Source organism: Cygnus olor, chromosome 19 (genome assembly GCF_009769625.2).
Source record: "Cygnus olor isolate bCygOlo1 chromosome 19, bCygOlo1.pri.v2, whole genome shotgun sequence".
Taxonomy (NCBI): Eukaryota; Metazoa; Chordata; class Aves; order Anseriformes; family Anatidae; genus Cygnus; species Cygnus olor.
The window spans coordinates 10,020,822-10,026,877 of NC_049187.1; positions in this window are offsets into that span (position 1 = coordinate 10,020,822).

A 6,056-nucleotide genomic window follows, 5' to 3' on the forward strand; every position below is an offset into this window, starting at 1 on the left:
AGACTGCAGCACCTTCATAGTTTTACTGTAATTAGCCAGACTAGTAAATCTTCAAAAGGATTCCTCCAGTGGAATTCCCAGACTCTGATTATGTCATGCCCTTAACACAAAATCCCACAACTGGTTTCACTCATGGTTAGGAGAAACAAAGGCTCTAAGCGAGTGATGATGGGGAGCAGAGCAGGGTTTGCAAGGACAAGCACTGAGCACTGCGTGCTGGTGCTGCCTGCGTGCTGCGGATGTCTACTTCTGCAGCCAACTCTGCTGCTCCTTGGGTCCCTGCACAGGTTTCCGCACATGGCACAGCTGCAAGAAGGGTTCGGATCTGCGAGCCAGCAGGCAGGAGAGAGCCGTGATGTTCAGGACCGGGGATCACTCCTCCCAGAGTGCTCACAGCGCACTGGGTGCTCAGGGTGCCACTTCGCACCCCGGTCTCTCCGGCAGGGGCATCTCCCGCTGCTGCCAGTGCAGGCAGCATCTGCAGGGGAACAGGGGCTGACGGCCACAGGGCTGAGTGGCCGGGGCAGGGCTGGGCACAGCTCCTTCTGCTTGCTCCGGGGAAGGAGGGCAGCGAGCGGTGGGCCTGTGCCTGCCCTGGCCGTGCAGAGCTTTGCCCCAGACCCCTCGGAGGCACTTTACAAGGGCAGGGACGGTGAACAAGTGAAGGGCGGTGTGTCGGTGGAACCACCCCGGGGCACAGAGAGAAGCAGCACATCCCAGGGCCACACGAGGAGGCAGTGGCAGGCAGCAGGGGGGAGCTGGGCAGCCTGTCGCCTGGCACAGGGCTCTGCCCTGCAGACCGCACCGCTCCTGGATCGCTCTGTTCTTTCCCCTCCTCAACATGCTGGTGTAAAAGGCAGAAAAAACACGAGAGCTTGTAACAATAAAGAGCACAATAACTGATAGTAAAGACTCCGGCGGCTGTAGGGAGCCAAAAGCTTCTTGGAGGGGGTTGGATGGAAGCTGAGTTTCCCTCCCTGCTTGTATTGTATTTCTTTCCTCTGCCAAAATGTGCTTCCTGAGTCTTGGGCAGAGCTCTCTGCTGCTGACCCTCACCTTCCTCTGTTTAGCCTGGAGCGCAGGCTTGCCACGAGCGCCTGAGGCCGTGCCTGGGGACAGGCAGAGCCTCCCGCTGCGTGCACATGGCCGGGGTCAGGCCCGCTGTCAGCGGCTTCCTGAAAACCGCAGCCAAGTCGGGCCACACCTGACCGCGTCCCTCAGGAGCAGCCGGGCAGGGACCCGGCACGGGAGCCTGCGGAGAGCGGCGGGGGAACGGCTGCAGTCGCTGCGGCTGGCGCTGACGGGCTGCGTCCAGTCCTTCTCTCTCAGACAAAGATGGGTCAGGCTCACTCCGCACAGCTGTGAACGGGAGGCAGCGCGAACAAAGCGGAGGTCAGCCGGTGCTCGAACCAAAGGGGTAATTCTGACTCCATTAAAATTCTAGCTCCCGTTTGCGTGGAAGCAGAAGGCTGCGCTACTGCTCATAAAGAACTAAACCACCCTCGGGGTGACTCATAGCCCTTAACAGAGCTGCCACGCTGATTTTACAAATATTAGAGCAATGCCTCGAAGTCAGTGTTTTATACATTTTAACCTATCAACTTGGGAGCAGACCCATAGCTCTTTCAGAAAGCTCCCCTTCCCCTGTATTTTATTTCCTTTCTCAGTGCCAGAATCGGAGCCAAAGCCAAGCTTAACAAAGCAACAGGCATGGCCATTCTTCCCAGCCCTCATTTCCCCTGGTGAGATGGGAGAAATTAATTTAAACCCTATCAAAACAGCAAAAGCTGTTCACTATTTTGTGCTGCAGAACACAGCATGAACAAAATACTCGCTTGAACCATCCGCATTTGCCAGCCCAGCCAAGAGCACAAGAACACGCAGGTTGGAATCCTTTTGTTTGGGCATCTGCAGTAGGCAAATGCAGACAAACGTGATCTAAGCTATTTCCCAGGCAGTGAGGGCAGCAGCAACGAGATGCTTGGGATGCAGGCAAGATAGAGGAGCTTTTACCTTATCAAATGCTCTTATTTCTTTTCCCCGAGCCCTCTTATTCCTGGATGCAGTCAGATACAGCAAAGCTCTTCACTCCCACCAGCTTCTGCTTGTGCCCTAGCCCCGCGATAGCCTGGAGCGGCACACGACCAGCTGAGCAGACTCAGAGCACAGAGGCAATGCAGCACCGCTGCTGTCAACCCCAGATATCACACACAGGAGGAACCTGCACCAGTGCACACATTAGCCTTGCCAACGGTTTTGCAGTGTGTGTAAGGGAGTGGAAAAACTTGCCTTTGTAGCAGAAAAAAAAAAGGAATAACCCCTGCACTGCCAAGCAAAGCGATGCTGACGTGCCTCGGGTACTCAGGAACCACCCCCTGCACAGCATCTGGTTGCTGGGCTGATTTACTGCCTTAATAGCCAAAATAACCCTGCAGACTTTTTGCTTCCAGTTTGCTGGGCTGTATTTTCTCAGCTCTTCTTGCCAAGGCACTATTCGAACCACTCTCAGCCACGCAGGAGGTGTCTCAGAACAGTTACATTGAGACCCCACCCAGAAGGGCTCATGCAAAAGCACAGCCATAAAATTATTAACAGGAGGGCAAGGTTACATTATTAAGACCATTTGGTAAGGTCACGTCCATTCCTCATAGAATAAAGAGAAATAATGGGTTTTTACATGAAGTTAAATATTGCAATTAACCTGCTTCCTGTGTTTGCCTGTCACCCACTGCTAACGCCGGCCCAGCAGGTTCAGAACTGAGCACCATCCTGCCCTCTGCAGTGCCACCAACGCCTCTCCTCTGCATTCAGAGAAGCAAATGGAAATTGCACTGGGATTTCCCAACAACCTCCATCTACTTTAGCTGTCTTAACTTCCTGAACTCACATCAAACGTAATTGAGGTGATCAGAACTTTTCAACCAATTTTTCTTCCTCTTCTCATTTCACTCAAGAGTTTCTTCCATAGTAGAAAAAACAAAGTTGAGACAATGTTCAATTGAGGCTCATAGCAAAGAGAAATCTTTAATCCGTAATCAAGTTTCTATTAGCAATACTGAATTAGCCTTAGGACTTGCACGATGGCAAAATCTTCATCACAAATGCCCAAGACCAACTTAAAGCAGCCACAAGAGGGAGTCTTAAATCTCTTATTAATATCCAGATAGATTCTAGTTTCAAAATGCTTTTAGTACAAAGTACACAGCAAGCTTTCAAAAGGGTTTTACAAAGTCATCTCGAACTCCAAATCTTTCTCTCTGGATTCACAGAAGTATCCTTGTTCTGAAGGTAAAGGTTCTTGAAGGTTTTTCATTACTTATGAATGGGCAAAAAAAAAAATCCATTTTATCATAGCTCCATTCTAGAACCATATTGAAATTGAAGGCAGGGGAAGAATACATGAATGGCTTTGTCCTAGCAAATCTCCGTTTACATATGCTCAGGAGGCTAGTTCCACCTAAACTGACTTTTTTTTTTTTTTACAGGAGTGATAATGGCATGCAGCAGGTTTATGAAACTGTTCGGAGAGCTAAATAAAACCAATTCCTTTCCACCGCTTTCTCAGATGAACAATGTGGTGGCTACAAGCAGAGCGGGTGTTGCTGTCGGGTTTCTGGTCTTTCTGGCTAGCAGTACACCTTCTCCAGTCCTTTTGCCTTGCAAGTTAAACAGAACCACTCGAGATCGGAGCTTATCAAACTGCCAGGTATCATGGAGGGGGCCATTCTCTGTGGAACAATGCTGTCATGCTAGTGCCATGCAGTAACTGCTGGGCTAGAAACGCACACTCCTCCCTTACTAAGATTAGAAATTGCAATACGATTTTTCTCTTGCCATCCGTAATCTGACAGGGAGCAGGTTCTGCCTAATCCAGCCTATGGTGCGGGGCAAGCTACCATGACATTGGCTTGAAATTTTGTTAATTTCACATGTGATTAGAAGCTCTGGCAGAGCTTAGAGACGACAACATAACAAATAACACTTCTCACATTGCCAATAAAATATCTGTGTTGAATCTGTGCGAGTCTGCCCTCCATCTGCCAAAAAAATGTCAAGATACATTCCTCAAAAATAGTTTTATGGTCTTTACTCAATCTTGACATTCACTTGTTCTAAAGTTCCCAAAAAAACATTACAGCTCCAAAGGGGGATCTATGTTTGAGTAAAGCCACACAACAATTTTGAACAGAAATAGCTACATATAGGCACTGTCCAAAGCACCAAGAAACAGAACTTTGGCAAGACTTTTTTGCAGATTCAGCCAAGAGATAGAGACAAGAAGTAATTATCTCAAAGAAGTTAATGAAAGAAGTGCTCATAGTGCAGCTGAATTCTACTTGACTTTATGATCACTTCATTGTCCTCCTCTGCTGTTCTTTTTTGTTCATTCACCTTCCCACCCCTGCACGAAACTCACGTGGGAATCTAAGCAAGCAGTTAATTCTGACTTTTAAACATAATCAATGCATCATTATAGGATCAACAACCTCCAATCCAAGAGGTAGTAGATTCAGCTGTCATGAAAGATGAACAATCTTAAACCTTTGAGACTGCAGTGTAAGTCACCTTTTTTTTTCTCCTTACAACTTAAGGTTGGGTTTTGTAAGAGGCTGTTTAAAAAATGTCATCCCCCCACATTTATGAATGTCATTCTGTTCAGAATGAATTTAATGGAAAATACTTTTTAATTATGATTAGGGACTGACTATGGGAATGCCTATGCCTGTTTATTCAAAAGCAGATGTTCAGCACTGCAGTATTTCATACATTATGCTGACAACAGTAAGTTATTAACAAAACGTAGCATCTAAAAAGTCTTTTTGCAGGGTTGCCTAAGTGTTAGAATGGGTCAGCACAGAGATCAGATGTGATACATGTTAACATCCCCAAAAAATGTTTCCTCTACTTGGCCAAACTTCATTTTCACTCACTCAGCTGAATGTAATTAGACCTCAAGCTTGCTGTAATTTCAATCTCTAGAGAAGAGGTTATCGTTCTTCAGAAATACATGGCTGCTCTGAAATGCTGGCAGTCATCTGGAAGGAAAAACCGCGAAGGTTTAGACAAGGAGGTGCTAAGACAGCATGATATGTACATTAAAATGCAAACATGTATGCCATAGCACCTGCTTTCTGAGTTTCAGTCAACATACCCAAACAGAAGTAGCAAGAACCCATCAGCCACACAGTACATGAGCTATTTTTAGATAAAGGTTATACAATTTTCCCTCTAGCTCCATGGATCAGAAACATATGCTGCAGCTACAGACCCATTACAACTTAATCCTACCCCAAACAAGGGGATGGTAAATCTTCAGATCCTAATTTCACTGCTAGTCTACTCGAGGAGCAAAATACTATTTGAGCCTGCTATGGTTCAGACTACATCTGGTCTAGAGCAAGCTGAACTGCACATGGCTTTGTGAAAACAAGTTCATTTGTTTTTTCTGACCTTTGTAATACGGTTCTTGCTATTGGAGGGGAAGAGCAGAGGAAAGACTAGATCCACGAAACATGCAACTTCTGGATATTGCAGACAAACTAGCTGGAGGAAGCTGCCTTACTCCTCCATCAGAAAGAATCACGGTGAGACTACAGGAAGGATCTGCCCCAAGCCCCTCATGTCAGGCCCTTCTGTCAGCAGATGAGCTACCTTCTCACGCTGCTCAACAGAACAATGCAATCCTTTAAAAGATCATCTTAAAGGAGTTGAAAGTTTACTGTGATTTTGCTGGGGAAGTAGCTTATGCTCCCCATTAAAAACCAATGGAAGCAGCTAACCTGTCTGCGGGAGAAGTAGTTGGTCATTAGAATAAGGATCTGTATGTCAAAACCAGTACTGACCTCATATCTATCCAAAACCACCGAGACTAAGGTCTTGCTCCAAGACAGGTTTTAGGTAAAAATCTATACAGAAGTAGTCTCTTGGAAAAAATGCACTATTATTGGTTGCAAGATTGTAAGGGAAGACATGGATGACTCATTTGTGCTTAAAGCTTGCTTGATGCAAGTGACAGGGATCTCAATAAGCAAACAAAGTCTCACACCATTTCGATT